We start from the raw sequence: 20,222 nt of genomic DNA on the forward strand, positions 1-20,222 counted from the left end.
TCTTAGAGTGAGGAAGGGTATGTAAATGCAAACGTGGTCCAACAATGAACCACAAGCTAGAGAATTTTTTCATAGAGTTTGATAGTTATATGAGTATTAGACAATTACTTGGTTATACTATTTTAATTACGTGTAAATATCTAAAACATGAGTTTGCATGACACTGATTTCTGACTGCTATTCAAACATCTTAGTAACCAAGCACCTTCTAGTACAAGAAGTTCAGGGGCTTTCATCGTCTAAAGTTGGGTTGATAAACGACAGCCCATGGGCCCAATCCTGCCTACCCCCTGGTTTTTTGAGGCCCACGAGCTAAGAATGTTTTAACGTTTCTTTTAATGGGTGAAAAAAGAGGAATATTTTCTGACACATGAAAGGTACATAGAATTCAAATGTCAGGGCCCATAAATAAAGGCTTTATTAGAACACAGCCAGGCTCATTTGTTTATATATTTTCTATGGCTGCTTCTGTGTTACTACTGCATAGAGTTGAGAAGTTGTGAGAGAGACTGTATGGTCTGCAAAGTCTAGATATTTCCTATCCAGGTTACTACAGAAGAAAGTGCTGACTCCTGTTCTATAGCATTTACATATTCAGGCACAATTTGAGTTTCTGAATTTTTTCTATGAAATTTTGAAACATTTTAAAGTTTTTTTTCTTTCTTTCTTTTTTTTTTTTCCCCCAGCAAGAACACTAAAGTAGTCTTGCTCTGAAAAAATTTTGACAGCCTGGGCTGATTTGAAATGACACCATTAGATTATGGTCCAGTGCCTAGTGGGTCCTGCTTGAAAGGCCTCCGCCTTCACTCATCTTTTAGATACACTAGAGTTATCTCTAGACTGTAAAGCTGCGTCTTACTACCTGAGCAGTCCTTCCTTTATTCATACTGACTGTGTTATGGGTTTAGTTTCACAACATTATGAGTTCATCCATCCAGGCTTCTTCTTCTTCTTCTTCTTTTTTTCAACCAGGCTTCTTGAATCATTTATAGGGATTTTCATTTTCGATCTCAAACTCTTACACACTTTCTCTGCTGTGAATTTTTTTTAAACGTAAAGCTCAGGGTACTAAATGGCCTACACATATAAAATAAAACCCGTACTTTTATTTAGTTTTTAGCTTTAAGAAATCAAAAATTTAAAAAATTGCTTTCTCTTGAGAAACGAAACTTAATTTTGCAGGTCACAGAAGTAAGAAAATGCCTGCATGTCCAAGGATCTCAAAGCACCTCTGGTGGAAATACATAACAAGGTAAAGAACGTCTATTTATTTTTAAATACTGTTTATTTCTTGGAGGAATTAGTATTTAATGGAAAAGATGTGACTAGTAACAAATAGAGCCCAAGGCTATTTCTGGTTCTGTCATTGACTCACTTTGACTTTGGGCAGATCATCTCACCACTGTTGCTCTTTATCTGCAAAAACTGGACTTCATGTCTATGGGAGTTGCATGGCTAATCAATGCCTGGAAAATGCGTAGTGGCAGATGCTACAAAAGTGCTGAGCCTTAAAAACAAAACCACCCCCACCCCCCATTTGTATTCAGTTGAGGTTCGGGCTTATTGTTATTTAACATTCGGAGGCCAACAGTACGTTAAGTCCAGCGTGCTACACAGAACAGATAATATCACTGTCCAGCAGGGATTTTTTTTTAATCTAAGATTTTGGACTTTTTTTTCTTTATTGTGGTTGGGGGTTGTTTTAGAATCTAGTAGTATTTCCATACAAAAACATTCAGCTCTAAGTTGAAAACTATCGATTTGAAAATCTAAATAACCCCCCTGCAGGGGGAAAAATAAATAAATAAATAAAAAGCCCTCCCCGCCCCGCCAAGAAATCTCTCAAAACAAGAATTCTTCTGATGTTTTTTTCCTCCCTGCAGTTCTCCATGTTACAGTCCTTGGAGGTAGAATAGGCATAAAATACTTTCACTAATAAAATATGACAAACCGCCGGATTATACGTGGCTGATTCCCAGCGACTGCCCTGCTACACAAAGCAGAAAAGTAAATGCCATCATCCTCCTTAGAACAAAAGAACTTAGGAATAAAAAACATGGAGAGGGGGGAGAAAGCAGCAATAAATAAAGGTGAGCGAAGGATCCCGTCCCCCGCCCCTCCCCGAAGCGAGTGTGGGACTAAGTACGGCTAATAAAGTGGTTCAAGGGTAGTTATTTGGAAAGGGGGCGGGGTGGCGAGGGGAGGGAGCGGGCGAGCGGCGGCCGGGGATTGCATGTTGCATTCGACTTGAGGTTGCATCTTTCTCCTGTTGCCTGGACCACGCTCTCCCATTGCAGTGCTTCCCCATCGCTTCTCTCCGTCCCTGCCCTCGCGGCTTTATTTCCCCCCTTCCAACTGCTGTTGCACTGGAGGGAGTTGGGGCCGCTCCGGAGCCCCTGTGCAGCTCCTGCGACGGGAGGGGGAGTTGGGCTCGGGCCGCTGAGTTGGGGGGGCCGCAGCGGGCTCCGGCCTCGCCTCGGCTGCAGCTACACGGGTGCCGAGCTGCAGCGCTGCACGGGGCCCATCATTGCGGCGGCCCCGGAGTTTGGCCGCCGCCGCTCCTTGTTCAGCCCCATCACCGCCGCCGCCGCTGCACTGGAGTTTGGCTGCTGCTGCCCTACTTCACTCTAGTTTAGTTTCACTCACTTTACATCCGGGTTTTTTCCCTAGGCAATGGGGACCGCAGCACACCCCGTTCCTTAGGCAAAGTGAAATAAATTCGCCGCACCGACACGTCAAGTAGTCCGCCCGCCCGAGCGCCGCCGCGGGCCCCCACCGCCCCTCCCGCCGCCGCCCCGTCGCCCCTGGGGGGGACCGCGCGCCCCGTGAAGCCATGGGAGGAGGCGCGGGGGCCTGGGCCGGCCGCCGTACAACTCCGCCCGGCGGCCCCCTCCCTCCCCGCCGTTCCCCTCTACCCCGGCGCCTCCTCTCCCCCCGCCCTCGTCCCCGCTTTCCCAGCCCCAGTCCCTCTCGCCCGGCTCTCGGGAGCGGCGGGGGCGCGCACGGCGGCGGCGGGCCGGCGGGGCCGCGCGGCGGGCTCCCGCGCGGGCGAGTGTGTCTGGGCCTGGGCGGAGGGATCCCCGGGCTGAGGCGGCGGAGGTGCTGCGGCCCGGGGCCGGGTGGTGAATGGGCTGGTGGTGCTCGCTGCTGCTGCTGAGAAGAGGAGGAGGAGGAGGATGAAGAGTTGGGCTTGTTTGTCTCCCACAGTTTCTCTCCTGCTGCTCTGATTTTCCCCCCACATTCCGGCCCGGGGCCTGTGTGTCTCTCCTGGAGGAGGAGGAGGATCCAGTTCCTCCCCCCACCCCCTCCTCCCCACCCCCCCTTGCCTGGGGAAGAGGAGGAAAGAAACAGCCCAGAGAGAGAGGGAGAGAGAGAGAGTGAGTGAGAGAGAGAGGGGGAGAAGAGGAGAGGAGGAGGAGGAGGAGGAGGAGGAGGGAGAAGGGAACAACCTACCATCTTAACACACTAATATCTAAAAAGTGCGAGAGGCCCAGAGCAGCAGCAGAAGCAGCAGCAGCAGCTCCAGCTTCTTCCCTCCCTCCCCATGAAGAAGAGTTCCCTCCTCCTCCTCCTCCTGCTTCTCCTGCTCAGAGTTCCTGCCTCCAGCTGCCAGGGGGGACAGCCAGCCAGCAGCAGGAGGGTGCAGTATCCCAGCTTTTCCATTCTCTCTTCTCCTCACTCTCCTCTCTTTTTTTTTCTGGAGTAGCTCTATTTCCCCTCCCTCCCCCCTTCCCCTTCCCCCTCCCCCCTCCCTCCTCTCTCTCTCTCTCTCTCTCTCTCTCTCTTTCTGTCTCTCTGTCTCTCTCTCTCTGTCTTGTCTCTGGTGTTTGTCTCTGGGAGGTACAGGGTCTGCTTGCTTGGAGTTTGTTTTGGGGGGAGGGAGGGGGAGGGGAGGGGTGTGTGGGAGGGAGGAGGGAAAGGGGGGTGTTCTCGGCAGGACCCCCTCAGTCAACTTGAGATTTGAGCAATAACTTCCCCTTCGGGGCGCCCCCCTGCGTGCCCTTCCTATTCCTCCCCCCATAAAAAAAAGACAATGGAAAAACCTTGTCTCCCCCTTCCTCCCCTCTGCCCTCCACCCCTCCCCAGGATAAATTGGAAGTAAGTTTATGAGCAGCTTCGGGAGCCTGGGCGCTGAGTGCTGGGCCGGAGCGGGTGACAGAGGCGGCGCACCGGGGGTGGCGGGGAGGGGGCGTCACATTGTCCCGGCGGGGGGCCGGGGAGGGGGCCGCCGGCGTGGGCGGGGGGCGCGGAGCCTCGTCCGCCCCCTTGGGCTCTCCCTCCGCCCAGGGGTGGTCGCCGGGGCTCTTTCACTACCCCCTCCCCCCAGGATGATGTCGGGGGGAAGTTTTTATTATGGTTATTTATTTAATTTTTTTTTTTTTTTTGAAAACCATCTTGTTTGGTGACTGAGGGATCTGGTTTAAAAAAAAAAAAAAGCTGCGGCTGCTGCCGCTGCCGGGCCCGAGTGTGTGTGTGTGTGTGTGTGTGTGTGTGTGTGTGTATGTGTATGTGTATGTGTGTGTTGGTGCATTTGTCTTGGGTGGCCGGAGCAGCGTTGGGGAAATTCCGCTTATTCTTCTTCTTCTGCAACTTGTTATTCCGGAGAGTGTGCCAGCACCCCTCACCCCGGGGCCGGTCCTCCCGCACTCGCCCCCGCATCCCGCGGCCGCGGGGCGCCCCCGGGACCCTGCGCTGGCCGGGGCCGCCAGGCCGCTCCAAGAGGGGCCGCAGCCGCCCCTCCCCCGCCCGCGCCCCCGCCGGGGGGAGGGGCGCGCGGAGTGGGACTCTTTCCGTTTGGTCCAGCCCCGTCGTGCACGCAGTTCCCAACACTTCTCGTCATCCTCTCTTTGGTCTCTTTATTCTGCTGAGCGGTGCTGTTAGGATTTCTTTTTTTCCCCTGACCACGTTCGCGATGGTGGGTAGCAGCAAGGTGGCCCTGTCACGGGAGGGGTTGATGTCGAGATTGGGCACCGGGGGAAGAATGTCTCCTTTCAACTTTGTGACTTGCACCCCCGGAGAAGGCCACACGCCGGTTGTGGGGTGCAGATGTGCTGAGAGTGATTTCTAAGTAGTTGAGTTGTTGAGATGAGGGGTACGGCTGCTAATGGTAGGCAGGTTTTGTTTTTATTGGTGAATCTGGTGTCATCATATTCCGGTCATATGTTGAAATATTCTTTGTTTAGGTCTTGAAGTAGAGGATCTTACTTTTCACGTCCACATTGTTTTGTTTTTAAATGATGTCTCTGCAAGTATGGCTTTCTAGAATTTCAAATGTGAGTTAAGGTCCGGGGGTATGCGGGCCTCAGCACTGGCCTTGACAGTGAACTTTGTGACTGTGTTTTGGATTGCAAAGATTTGCCCCATAACTGGGTGCGAGCTGTGCATTTTTGTTAATAGTAGGTGTCAGGAATGTAGATGCTTGAGGTGAGGACGTTAGAGAAGGAAGAACATTTATATATTAATAATTGATAGCTGAATATTAGAAACAGATTAATTTGGGCTGATGAAATTTTTTTTTTTAAGCAGTTATGCACTCTAGGAAACCTTTTCATAGGCACACTTTTTAGGGGTTCTTTAGGGCACAGAGCTTGAATATCTCCTTTTAGAGAGGTTACTCACCAACGTCTGTAGCTTCATTGAGGGCCTGATAAGGGGACTGAAACTGGGGCTATGACATCTGAGTGTACTTTTCAGTGTTTATGTTGTTTGTTTACATCTGATGTTCACTCAAGTTTGGGCAGTGGAAATAAATAGGTCAGATTTTCTTTTGGTTTTTGAAGACTAGCTCTCTCCCCCTCCCCCTCCCCCTTTTTTTAAGTTTCACAATTTACTTGGTTTCACAGCGTTGTAGGAAACTGTTACTACATTTTTACTGGAAATACTATTATTCATTTTGATTTTGGTAAGTTCTTTTCTATTCTTTTTTCTGTCTCTGTATATGGAATCTACATCGTGGGCTCAAAACTGGCTTATTAAGGGCCATTTAAAATGTCTGAAGAATGCACTTTAAAATCTCAGGACACATCTTTTGATGGCAAAGAGGAAATTTTTGTGTGCAGTTATGCTCATGTTTATGAAAAAAATTTCTGCACTTAAAACTTTTGTAGATATACAACTATCCTTAAATGAAGAGCATAGTAGTAGTGCAGAAAATTCGCAAAACACAAACTTTTGGCTAACATGTTAAAAATATTCCAGGTGTTTTTCTTTATGTCATACTTTTGCTTGTCTTAACATAATAGTATTTGCAATATGACTGGCATTGCTTGGATGGTCTTAATAGTCTTTTCCTTGAGTGCTTCTAAAGGCTTTTTAACATAGTTTTTAGCTAATTTTGCAAGCTTTATTTAAACATGTTGCACTTTGAACTCTGGCGGGTCTTTATGGAACTGGAAAAGTAATCAATTAAGACTCCTGCCTATGCCAGATTTTATTTTTAAGAGGTATAAGTGATGGATGGGGCCCTATTTCTTTTAGCTGTGAAGGGTCCATCCTTTTTCCCATTCAGTCATCTGGAAAGAGCTGCGTCAGAAATACTCTTCTTCAGCTTACATGAAGAACTCTAAATGCTATCCAGCAGGAGGTGCTGCAGCAAGATAAAGGAAATCTATGACTTTTGAGGGTCTTGCTACTTATTACAGCTCTACTTAGCATCAACTAAGCAACAGGATTAACACCTTAAAGTTCCAGAAAGATTTTGAGTAAGTCTATTGAAAAGTTCCATTTGCTTTTTACCTGCTTACAATATTACACAAAGTAGATTGCTTATTGTGGATAGCTTAAGGATGCTGCCCTGAGGTACAGAGTGCTGTTAGAATTATTTTAGTTTGAAGAGGGGTTATTCCCATATTGGTGAGTGGGGTGTTGAACACATTTTTAAAAATTATGTGCAATGGATGGCTATAAACAAAAGTAGTTGGTATGACTTGGGACTTTAGGCTTTATGGTCATCCCTATAATGTTAATACAAGTGGGATGTAGAGTACTTGAACTATTGAAAGGGAGATACTGTATGGAAAAATTTTTAGACTTTCTGTGTTTTTTTCCTCCAATCTATGGACAGTGATCCTAATAGATAAATTCTTAGGCACTCAGCGTTATAAATACATATGGTTGATGTATTGGAGTTGGCCTCCAAAGACTGAGATTCTTGAGCTAGAAGTAAAGTTCTGTCTGTGGGTATGGGTCATTGCTGATATGTCCCTTAGTAACACTTAACAATAACTGCATAAAGATGAAAGTATTTTTGTAGCATTTATAGCACATGTCCTTTGAAAGTCTGTTAGTGTTAGGTGAATTGATTTATCACTGGAAATATCATGCTACTGTGGCGGCTTGTAAAGTTTTATGTCAAAGTTTAAAAACTTGGGAATGTGTAGAAAATTTGATGAATCTGCCTTGAATTTTGTTTGTTTTTTAGGAATAATACTGTACTTTTTTCTCAATAAGATCAAATGAGATAATACATGTGAAAGTGCTTTGTAAATTGTCAGAAACCATGCAGATGTTAAGTTGTTGAGATAGGTGGCTAATTAATACATGGACAGAAGCTTCTGTCTTTAAAATACTAACTTTCTCCATATCATTTGGGAAATGAGTGCATTAAAAGTGCACCCAGAACACTTTATGAATTTTTTTTTTAAATACTGCTGTGGTTACCAAAAAGCTCTTTGTTACAGTTTTGAAGCTTTGTTTAAAAAATGCTGCCTAGGCAGTTTCCCTTAATTCAAAAAAAAGATCATTTTTCCTTTTGTAGATCCTGTGAAATGTGTATTCCCTGTTAAAGTTTTTGTTCATTTCACCATTGATGTGATAGTAGTTGATTTTAGTGATTATTTAAGTTCCCGGATTCTTCTATAGACTCTTATTAACACACAGAGTAACAGATGTCACAGTTAATATTTTGATTGTTTTGACTGATCCTGCTAACATTCTGAAATATTCTTACTAACTAAACCTTTCAAACTTGTTTCAAAGTGAAAAAGACATATTTGTATGCATTAGTATTAGGTACGTGTGTGTATCATTTTTGTTTTTCTAATTTAGAGGGATGCGTGAGGAAATGACTACTCAAATCTAGAGGAGTGCACTGAAATATTTTTTGTGTAAAAATAACCCAGAAGTTTAAAACTCAGAACTTTGAGTTCTGGCCTTCTTAATAGACTCTGCTCACCTATTTGGACTAAGGTAAAATGACATATAGATAATTGGGAGTTCCTATGTTTATGAGCATATAAAAAGATAGAGTACCCTAAATTTTAGAATTGACTGCTCTTTATGAAATAACCTCAATTAGAAATGAAATGTAGAAACTTGCTTCGGTGAAGGGTGAGAAAAACATTTAACTGTTTAGATAAAAATGAAACCTCTCAGGGTAATATTAACGTTTTCATCCTGCAGACGGTGAATACTAAAGCTTTTATTGAGGAAATACTGACATTAAGGTTATATTAATGTGCTTTTAAATTTTGTATCCTTAGTATTTTATTGCCAAAGTCTTTTGTATTTAATTAGTATTGAAAGGGAGAAAAGGAAGGGATTAAAGTTTTAGGTCTCTTACCTTTGACAGAATTCCTTTATATCTATATTCAGAGCTGATTTCTTGTTTGAATTTTCATATTAATTTGTCATGGGAAATATTAATGATTTATGTTGACTTCTCAGAACTTTTGTACATGGGCTTTTTTTGTAGGCCCTAAGTATTCTTTAGGAGCATAGCAGTGTGTTTTGATCACTTTAACTTTACCAGGTGTGTATTTTTGCTGCTTTGTGGTGTTTTGTTTTGTTTTGTTTTTAAAGAGGTAATATATTAACACTGCATTAAAAGTATTGTAGATAATTATTTCTTAAATAGCATATGTTTCCTTCTTTGTATATTTGTGTGTATATGTGGCCACACTGTTTTGTAGGCTTTCATATCATCGTATTTGTGTACTGAATTTCTGAACAGTTATCTTTTGTGAGAATGCTGAAATAGACCTTTAAGAATAACTTTTATATTGCTTGTCTATCAATTGAGTCTTAAACTGGGATGGTGGTGAACTCTTCCCTTTTAGAGATAATATTATGTGAGTTTCAGTCATCCTTTGGGCTTTTCTAAGGCAACTTTCTTACACTGGACACTTGTTTGGCAGTTTGAATGCCTCTCTGCTTCTCTCCCTCCAATACACTGCAAACTGTACACCCCCCACCCCCTTGCTAAATACAAAATAGTGAGCGGGTCTCGGCTGAAGGAAACTATTCTTTCCTATATTTTGGATCATCTGTGGAAATGTTTTTCTGCTTTTTAAAGTAGACAAAAAAGTGAACCGGTAATTTGGAACTAGGAAAGGGATGGGGCCTAACAGGTTGATGATCTAGGCTTTATTTTGACTCTGTTTGTGGGCCTAGGGGAGAAAAATAACTTAAACACAGAAGCCAGAAAGATGGGTTTTGTTTTATTGTTTTGGCTGCATTGAGAATACAAACTGTCAGTACTTGAGGAGAAGGAGCAGCAGAAAGGAATTGATTTTTTTCTGCTGCAGATCCAAGTATTGTTAACCATGTGCATCTCTAAAGCAGCATACTTAGGTATTAAACAGTAGTTGATTCTTTTATTCAGTTAACAGTCAGAACCCTAAACTTTTGTTTTTTTAAATTTTAAATAAGTACCCAAAACTTCAGAGTTAATGACAATAATTTCCTGATAAAAGTGGGTGATAGTAACCATGGCAACTGCTATCTCTGGCCTTATGGACAGTATGTTGTATTGATGAAGCTTCAGATCCTATAGTAGCCTGTCACTTTTATGGTGAAATGTAGTAGCTTGTGTTGCAGGTGATTTTTAGCTGGATTATGTTAAATTTGTGTGCCAGCTTATCTTTCCTTGTTAGGAATTTCTTGGACTGTATTCCACAGCATGTTTGTGAAGGTGCTGTTGCCTGAAAATAACCCACCACCTGTGTTAGGCCTCCTGATGCAGATTGCACTTAGTTCTTTCCCAGCCTCCTCCTTCAGTCTTGCAGAAAATAGGGGTGTGTGTAGAAACTATATACATAAATTACAGCTCAAAGTTGTCTACTTGGGTTTGGACATGTTATTGATTGCTTAAAAAAAAAATTTTTTTTTTTTTTTGAAGACGTCAGTGGATGAGAGAAATGGAATTTTTTTCCCCTGAGTGTTCTTTTCACACGTGTGTGTGAAATGAAGGGTGAGGAGTGGAGGGGGTAAATATTGAGTAAGGACTTGACAAAAGAGGAACTTAAGTATTATTCGTTTTTTTGTTGTTGTGTGTGTGTGTGATGGTGGTATGTGTATAGCTATAAGAATACATTTCCTAATGGGTAGTATTAAAGTACGGGAAATGTTTTCTTATGAGAATTTCCTTCAAGAAAAATTATTCATAAAAACATAACTTGAAAGAGTGTTAAGAGAAAAGCTGGTAAAACAATTAAAACTTTTTTGGGGGGTGGGGAATAGAAAGCTTTGAAACTGATCAGACTTTAAAAAATTGTTTTAAAAATTGTGTCTTTAAATATAATTTAAAAATTGTAACACATCTTTTTGCCTTTTAAGGATTTCTTTTATATGCTTATCCTGTATAAGGTTTTTCTAACGTGAAGATGTTGATCTAAATGTTAATTGATACTTTTTCCAGTATATGCTAAAGAATCTGTGCTAGGGCAGAGAACAACCAAATTTTATCTGGATTTGACTAGGCCCTGATAGTAAGATCTAGTCAGATTGTGCTAGATAGTTCAGTTTCTTGAAACTTACTGTGATAGGGGGAAGTGGTTTACTTACTACAAGTCCCAAGATGCATTGCGGTTTTTGCCTAACTCCAGAATAGAGCATTGCATGCTGGGACCTGTAGTTGATTTAAACAGTACAGGGAACCCTTCTCTCCTGTCTACTCCATTTTATACACAGCTTCCCAAGCCTCTAAGAACTTTCTGCTAAGTAAAGTTTGATTGCTAATATCATGGTTATTACGCTGCTGATATTCTAAAGTGGGTCTTCAGGAACACCCTAGTGTATTAGTTTACCTTAGATGAGTTTGCTGTTTTTTTAAGTCAGTTACTGTAAGATTTACATGTAAAATAGCGTACGTATGTATATAGAGTCAAAACTTGACTTCGCAGTTGTAAATTTTTTTTGTCTGTGACGATATAGGTCCCTATAATTACAGCATTAACTGATTGCTAGTGTGGGCATTAGAATTAGAAGACTATTATTGTGGGGCCGGATATGTATGCTGTTCTCTTTTCTTTGAATGGGGACAATTATTCAGTAAAGTTGGACGGAAGGGTATTTTTGGTGCCAGTATTTAAGCTCAGAGTTTTTTATTCTTCTGTAATGATTGTCAACATCTTGAATCTCAGTATTCTTTAAATGGAAGACAGACTCCTGAAAATAAATGTGATTTTAGTGTAAATTTAATACTCAAAGGTATAGGCTGGAAGGTAGAGAAAAAGAGAAGGTTTCTTTAATAATTTGTTTATATTTTCATTTGTAAACTTAAAATTTCTGTCCTTTTGAGAGTTCTAATACTTTCACTTTATTAACTACTGTCAGTGTTGTTGCGGGGATTAAACGTTAAAATCTGTGAAAGTGATTAGCACAGTTCCTGGCCCATAATGAAGGCTCAGTAAATGTTTATAGAGTTAGCAATAGTGGTAGTAGTAGTGGTTATTGTTATTTTAAAAAATATTATGCTTTACATTTTTAACTCTCTTTTTACATTATTACTTGATCAGAAACCCAGGATGTTCTAACAAGGCCTTGAGATTTTTGGCCTATGGTAATGATGTGGCAATTCCCTGGAATTTTTTGCTGTACTTAAAATGTCTTTGCACCTCAGTTTCTCCCTCAGTGATAGATGCCTGAGGTCAGACAACCAGCCAGTAGCAGAATTTTCACCAGGATTCAGCTCTGCCTATTCAGTACTCTTTGCCACTGTGCCATGGCCTTTGGTTGACTTTGGAGAGTTCAAAAGATAATGAAAATTTCTTTGTTAATAATGTTTGCACTGTTAGAACATCCAAACTAGTTGACTAATGAAAATAAGATGCTGCAAAAATGTTCCTCGTGTCACGGTGTATGTAACCTTGGAAAAATTCTGTTGTGTTTAGAAGCATGAACCAGTCTGTCACCACAGTTCACAGTGTTATAGGATTGATGTATTGGAGGCCAGTGAGCAGCAGCCCCAGAAAGAAAATGTAGTTTCAGGTCTGTGGGTTGTACTTAAAATGTTAGGTTCAAAGAAATCATAAGTCTTTATATTATTTTTCTCTTTTAGGACACTAACTTCTTTTAGGCTCTTGAGATTGTTCAAGGATATTTTTATCTGCATGGCTTTTAGCTTTTTGAGAAGGGAAAGGGACACCTGGGAATACTGAAAAATGTAAGCATAAGTTGTGGTTTGTGTGCCTTAGAGTGTATGTAGAATCAGGGAAGTGTCTTTCTTATCTGCTTCGCCAGTCTCTACTCTAGCAGAGTTCCTCAAATGTTATTACTGAGGGCTGCTGTGTTTATTTAAGAAAACTCTGCCTTTAGTAGTAATTATTTAAGTACTTGTTTATACAACAACCCATTCCACTATAATAATACTAACCTTTTTTTCCTCACAAACGTGAACTGAAACTTGTTAATGTTTGCATACTAGACATGAGATAGATTCTTTAGCTGTGTCATAAATTTATGGTATCTGGTCTGATATTCTTCCACATTATGAATGGTTTTATTTACTTCATGTTAACTCGTCTTTTCAAGATGTAATATTAAAATGAAATTAATCAGTGGTTACAAAGATGTTAAATTCAAAGGGCTAAATGTAAGGGAGAAAATGGTCTCTGGTATTAATTGGCCAGTACAGGAAGTTTGGATGAATTCTGTTCTACATTTTATAGTGTGCACACTTGTGTGATTCCTGAAATACTATAGTTAGATATAAGGAGAGGAAACAAGGAGAGTAAAACTGGGCAGCCATGCATAATTATCTGTAGAGTTCTCTGACACACCTAAATTATTGAGCACAGTTTTCTGTCTTTTTTTTAATGAAATGTCTGAGACCAATGTAAATGAAATGGTTGTGATGGTGTCAGAGGACCTGGCTTTAAGATCAGTCCTGTCACTAGCTATGCATTTGAGAAATTCATCCTAGCTGGGCTTTAGTTTTCCCAGTACTGTAGTAAAATGGGGATAATGGTAAAAGCCTGCTTCACTATGTTGCTAAAAGGATTAGATGAGATAATACTCATGAATGTACTTTACAGACTAAAGAAGTATCAATACATATAAATTGAGTTTTTAATCACTAATAGATGGCTGGATTTTAAGATATTTCTCTATGTTGTGTTAACAATGTTAATATTTAAAAAAATTTAAATATATGAGTTAGAATCATAATTGGTGATCTAGATCCCCCCACCCTCCCACCATGGCCAACAGACAAGTTCTTAGCATGTGTTCACAGTGTAGTTCTTGACAACGTGCGCTGATGCCTTTGTGTGTATATATCATATATATAAAAATATCACAAATGTACTGGTGTGTTACAGTAATGAAAAGTTTCAATTATGGGTTTTTATATTGAAAAATATTTTTATGTGTTAATATACAAACATACACAAATATACATATTTGTTCTTAGAGAAATGGCATAGGTATAAGACTTTAAATATTTGGCAAGTTGTGAACAGTTTTTGTATTTTAAAGTTATCTATTATAATATTATTAATAATAATTAACATTTGCTGAGTGTTTATTATGTTTAGTACTAAGCTTTTTTACATAAAGGATCTCATTTAATTTTAATCCTCACAGCAATATTCTGAGGATTTACTGTTATTATTCTATTCCCATTTGACAGATGAGGAAATGAAGGCTTCCCTGGAATAACATAGGTAGCAAATCATACAATCTTACCTCAAGCCCAGGTTTGATTCCAGAGCTCCTCCTCTTAAGTGTCTATAATGCTGTACTAAACTGTGCAATTCCCACAGAAACCTAGCAAGTGAATTACTAAAGAAGTTTTTCAATCTACTGAAATGGCCACAGCTACGACATATCATTTTAAGAATGTTTCATCTGATTTTGGTTGGGTTAGGTTGAATGTTTTGGAAGTAGTAAGCACTGCAATGGATTGGAAATGAAGGCATTTGGGATAGTGTATGTCCTGTCCATCATTGTATGCCCATTGCCAAGCACAGCGCCTACTGTGGAGTGGGGTCTAATACCTATTTCTTAAAGGTTAGAATTTGGGCACGGGAGCACGATAGGTTATTTTATAAATTTTTTTAGTAGGTGCAGATAGATTACATTGGCTATTTCAATTAGTTGTTATTTAACTATCAACATTTTAGAGCGTTTGATGGTAAGTGTCCTTTCTTTTAATATTTAATGTTATTTTAATACTTTAAAAATATTAAAAGGCAGAGCATTGGAGTTATAAAAGTAATACTTGCAATATAGATATGTGTAAAGTAGAAGACTAAAGTTATCCCATTCTCACCTACTTAAAAATTTTCCTGTGTATAATGTATATGAATTTTCAGAATAAGTAGAATCATACCATAATACTCTCTTGAAGTTTACTTTTTTCAGGTGGCTATTTAAAAAACTTGCTTGTTTTTGAACATAAGGCTCAGGTGGGAAATGGGAGTGAGGTTGGAAGGAGAGAGGTGGGTAAGATTTGTACATTAAGATTATAAACCTAATGCCCTAGACTGATTATTACCTATGGGGCAAAAAGCATTTTAAGTTCTTTTTACTTGCACCTAATGCCTTAGAAATGGCCATTGTTATTTAAAAAATTTTAAAGTCTTAACTGATGTAAAATGACAACATTGTTTTCTGTGCTGCACAAGTAATTTAGAAAGTATCATTTCAGAATTAAATTCTGCTAGTTTATTCTGGTAGTTATTTATAAAGAGATCAGTTGTGGTTTCAGATAACTTTTTTTTTTAAACTGGTAGTCTCTCTTCCTGGTTGTTAGGAGGGATTCATTCAACATTTTCACAGTAAAGTAGAGTTTTAAAACCAAGAAAATGCTTGTGTTGTTTTAATTAGTAACGGCTCAGACCAGTACTGATTAATGGGCATCCAGATATCCTGCCCAGGAATTAGTTCTTCATATGAGTAGTGTTGGTGGAACTCACCTTCATCCCTATCCCTACTTACTCAGCCACCTTCAAATGCTATACTGGTAACCCAGCATTTTTTAAAGCAGTAAAAAAAGGTAAATTATTGGAAGTGCTGATAATTTATTGAGTGCCAATAATTCATTTTTCTGGTGTTACATATATTAAAAAAAGCATACTCAAGACATTATAATCTGCATTAAATATCTTTTGATTCTGGCTTTGAGAGTTTTGACTTGTTGATAAGGTTGTTATTCATAATTCACCTTTGTAATTTTTAAATTAAATTTTATTTCATAGGTAATAAGTTTTTCATTATAGAAGTTTAAAAAAATTCTAATTCTAGAATGCGCTCCTATCTAAGGTGATTTATACTTCTTTAGACCTGTATTTAGTGAAGTGCTAAAAGCATGGCCTTAACATTCTAAGAATTGGATCTGGTAGGGTGTAGCAGTTAACTAGTTTTAACAAGCCATGTTAAGGTTATTTCTTTCTTTCTTTCTTTTTTGGTTATTTCTTGTTGATAGCATTCATGTGTGCTTTTCATTTTGTGTGGCTCAGACCATGCCCTAGAGAGTATTTTATTATTTCTCATGATAATTTTATAAGTGTACAAAGGACTCAGTTCATGTCATGGACGGTGAAACTGAGAACGGTAAAACTGAGGCAGAGACAAGAATTTGAGTAAGTTAATAGCAGAGCCTAATTTTCCGACTTTCATATTCTGGTTTTGGTCTTCTTAACCTGTAGTATCCAAACTTTTAAATATTATGGCCCCCAGTAAATGTATACTTAGATATAATTTACTGAACCTAGTATTTTGTGTATGTTATAAAACATACAGGAAATTAGAAATTTTTAAAAGGATGAGATTTAAAAATATAATTTGTGTTTCCTCCCACGGTCCTCTTCTTTCCCCTGGGTGGGCACACCCACTTGGAGACTCGCAGTGGAGATAGACTATTCTTCTGCAGAAGAGGTAGCCATGGGGACACCTGGAGGACCGTTGGTACAAGGTGTGGGGCTTTTAAGTTGGAGCGATCTTTTACAGCTTTTTAATTTTAAAGAAACAGCCTTTCTTTCCGTGAAGGCTGAATGGTCGAGAGTAAAGGCCTTGAGAGAGGTTAGCTTAAAAGACAAAAATATAGGCCTTATTTGTTTTCTTCAGAGTTGTCCAAAGGGAAAAGGCTGGCCTACCCTGAGCTCCTGCTCCCACTGTGGAGATGGCAGTGGCTTTTTCTGTTGTTGTCAGGCAGTTTATAGAACGCAGGATAGCTTGGTAAGCGTCTTCTCTGTGCCTGATATGACGTAACATTGTGGAGTATGCAGCATGCATGTTAAGTACAAGTGGTTGTATTTGGCTTGTTGCTGCAGCATTTTTGAGGCTATCTGAAAAAGCAATTATCACTCGATAGAGTTGGATATGTGCAAATTATTGAAATCATCATTTCATGAAGACCAAACTTTGTAACTTGAATTATCCTGTTTAGTATTTGTTTACTCCCCCTCCCACCCCCCAGAGCAGAATTCTTTTTCTGAAAGGAACAGATGCCGTTAGCTTATCGGGACCTGATACTAAAAAGCCCACAAAAATCTTTGTGCTGCTTATTTTCTTTATTTAATCTATATGCAAAGCATATTGTAATTTTTGCTGTTAGAGGGTTTTAAGGTGATGGTTCCTCCCCACCCTTTTTGTGCTCAGGAGAGAGAGATCAGGAATGCCAAATTGACAACTTGGTATAAAGAAATAATGACCACTGAAATAAAACAGGAGTTCAAATAAAAAGCAAACCAGATACAAATGTAGAATGAAAATATCTTTTAGTAAAATGTTAGCATGCTGTACTTGGAACAGATGCCACATTAATTCAAAAGAGAGCCCAGAAAATGTGGCAACTTTACGATGTCAATGGAGGGAGCTGCAGTAGTTCCTGTTCTCATTGTGTCAGGTTCTTAGTACCTCCAGGTCCAGTCCTGTTTTTCTATTTATTTTCTGTACATGTTACATGTTAATATACAAATATTAAATCCATGCTTAATATTTTTATTTGTTATTATTAAATACATTGTCATATTAATAGATATTAGTATAAAAGCCCAATAACTTGTAATCCAACAGTAATGATTCTTGTTTTAAATATGCATATCAACATTTGTAGAATCCGAGGCAAAAATGGGCTTTTCTACGCACCCTTCAAGGCGCATTTATGATAATAAGGTAGTCTAAGAATTGAGACTTTCAAAGAGGCTTACTGCTTTTTGAATGTGGAATTTGGACAAGTTACAAAATTATGAGAATTTTGCATTTTTTTCTCATTTAAATTTGTAGTTATCATTGGACATTTGTTATGATTTTTAAGTAGCTTAGATTCATTCATTCCTTTTGCTGTGTTTTTTATGGTGTTTGGGAAGAGGATGAAAGGGTGATGGAAGGGTACTATGCACACTTGGGTACTTCCAGAGTGACATTCATTTTATAGAAGATTGCACAGGGACATCTCTGAATTGCCTGTAACTTGCAGTGCATGGTTAGTGTGTCTGGGTGTGGAGGGAGATGGGCTGGGGGCTCTTAACCTGATTTACAGTGTGCCACTTCCTGAGCAGTGCAGTGATCTAATCACTAGGGGCATATCTTCTGTGCCTGTAAAGAAGTCTGGTGCGCATGCTTAGAAAAGCACTACTAGTTTTCTCTCAGTCAAAGCATGAAGGCTTACAATATACTCATTTTGGGAAAAGGTTAAAAGTTTTGTTTTCATGCCATTCAAGACAAGGGAAGTTTTTAGCATGGCAGTAGAGCACAGTGGTTAAGAGTATGGGCCAGTTAAGAGTAAGAGTATGCATAGGCTCAAATCCTGGCTTTGCTCTGCACAGTCTGGATTTGTATTAGCTCTGTGACAGTGGCCAAATCACTTCACCTGCTGTGCCTCTGCTTCAGTTTCTTCACCTGTAAAGTATGAATACATAATAGTACCCTTTTTCTGAGGTTGTTACGAGGAATAAATAAGTGCCTGACACGTAGTAAGCACTAAATAAATGGTAGCTATTGTTAGCTATTATTACTTAACCTTAATTGTGGATTCTTCTTCTCTTCTCAAGGCTTGAGACAAATGTTGCATAGTGGGGAAAGAGCCTGAGCTTGGAGCTCTGACCTCTGGTTTGGAATCTTAGTGCAACCACTTAGTTGAGTGTGTGACCTTGGACTAATTATTTAAGCTCTTCTCAAAAAAGATGTCTCCTGTACATGCTGTATAACAAGCATTGTGCTGTTCACTTGGACTTCATTTTCTTTACTGATGACATAGGGATGATAATACTAACCTCTTTGGATTGATACGAAGATAAAATGGGGAAGTCTTAGGACACTTTATAAGCAATAGCTGCTATTATCATTGCTATTGTTACAGTCCCTCTAAAAGTTTATGGGAAAAGACTAAATATGGAACAACTTAGGAAGAGAGGAGAGTTTTCTTCCTGAAACGTCATTAGAAAAGGTATGGATGGTAAAGTGATTTAATGAGTTCTTGTTTGTGAAAACTGCTGAGAGAAATATAGAATACATGGGAGGGTGTCAGTTATTACAGAGACTTTAAAAAGTATTTTCAGGGCATTTTATATTTATTAAAACTCTTAGCGATGAAAGATTTTTTTGCACCAAGATACTGGTGTTTATAGTAGGTCACTTAGCACCAAGGCAGTAGTAGATAAAGCATTATAACTCACAAGTTCAAAATACTAATCAGCTGGTCAGTCCATTGGGTCTGTGGCTCAGGACAAATTGCTTGTGTTTGTTTAACCCTTGAGAACGTATGCTTGGTGTAAGAACTAATGGAAACAAATGTAGAACCCCAGAGATATAAAAGTGGCATACAAATGCTTTCTAGTAATGATGGACACAGTTTATTTGCCTTTTGGTTTTGAGCATTTTTCCTTTGTGAAACTTCCTCTCATCTGGTGCCTAGTCTTTTCTTACAGTGATTGTTATTTTCTTTCTATATTTAATCATCATATGTTGAGCCTAGAAACTGGGCCTGAGAGCAGGTTGATTGTGAGAAAAGCCACACTTTAAGTCTCTGCCTTACAGTGATCTCAGAATTAAGATTTTTTTGGTAAAGAATTTGAGTTTTTAATATATTTTGAGGTTTCTTTAATGTATTTTTTAGTTTTCAATGTATTCATTAGTATGTAGGTATCTGTAAGTGTATCTATAGGTATGTATGTATCTATCTGGTAAGTGAAACCACTCATTGAGGGAAGGGGAATGATCATTAAGTATGAAATATAATTAATCTTATTCATTTACTGTCAATTTAGATCTGAAACTTTTTTGGTCTTTGGTCTGTATAGTTTTTTTCCTGAGATTCAACAAGTGTGTTTGAATATAGTATATGTTACCACTAGTGAGCATTTGAGTTAAAAATAGAATAATAGCTTCCATTAACTTTTTGTTCTCATTTACCCAGCTGCACCATTTGATAAAGGCCTAGTAGGTAGATAGAAGTATTTAGTATATTTTATTTTATTTTTTAATAAATTTATTTATTTTCGGCTGTTGGCTTCGTTGCTGCGTGCGGGCTTTCTCTAGTTGCGGCGAGCAGGGACTACTCTTTGTTGTGATGCGCGGGCTTCTCATTCCGGTGGCTTCTCTTGTTGCGGAGCACGGGCTTTAGGTGCACAGGCTTAAGTAGTTGTGGTACACGGGCTTCAGTAGTTGTGGTGCACGGGCTTAGTTGCTCCGCGGCATGTGGGATCTTCCCGGACTAGGGCTTGAACCCGTGTCCCCTGTATTGGAAGGCGGATTCTTAACCACTGTGCCACCAGGGAAGTCCTACTATATTTTATTTTGTCTGTGTTCCTAAAACATTGTTTCTGCTTTCTGAGCAGAAATTCCAACAAGTTTGTTTTGATAAAGTGCTGTACTTTAACTCAACAAATATTTTTAAAAATAGAGCAATTTTAATTTTTTCAATTAAAAAATTATAATACTACTTTACAATAGCTAGAGTAAGTAAAGCTTTGTAGTCTTAGACTTAGTGTAGCATGTGTACTGTGTTTTCTTTATTTCAGCCTGTATGCAGGGCCTATAAAAGTTGCTTCTCTTGGGTG

At 39.6% G+C, this 20,222-nt stretch overlaps 1 protein-coding gene across 34 annotated transcripts in view; it reads left to right on the plus strand.

Moving 5' to 3' along the window:
- The first annotated feature begins 3,027 nt into the window (after positions 1–3,027).
- Positions 3,028–20,222, plus strand: part of PHF21A (PHD finger protein 21A) — a 194,510-nt gene continuing 177,315 nt past the window's right edge. For 4 of the 34 annotated variants that reach the window (XM_033411340.2, XM_033411357.2, XM_033411510.2 and 1 more), the window contains exons 1-2: positions 4,923–5,902; positions 6,578–6,701. The gene's annotated coding sequence lies outside the window, so the exon portion shown is untranslated. The other 30 variants (XM_049713202.1, XM_049713203.1, XM_033411497.2 and 27 more) reach the window with 22 other exon arrangements.

This window comes from Orcinus orca, chromosome 8 (assembly GCF_937001465.1).
Source record: "Orcinus orca chromosome 8, mOrcOrc1.1, whole genome shotgun sequence".
NCBI lineage: Eukaryota > Metazoa > Chordata > Mammalia > Artiodactyla > Delphinidae > Orcinus > Orcinus orca.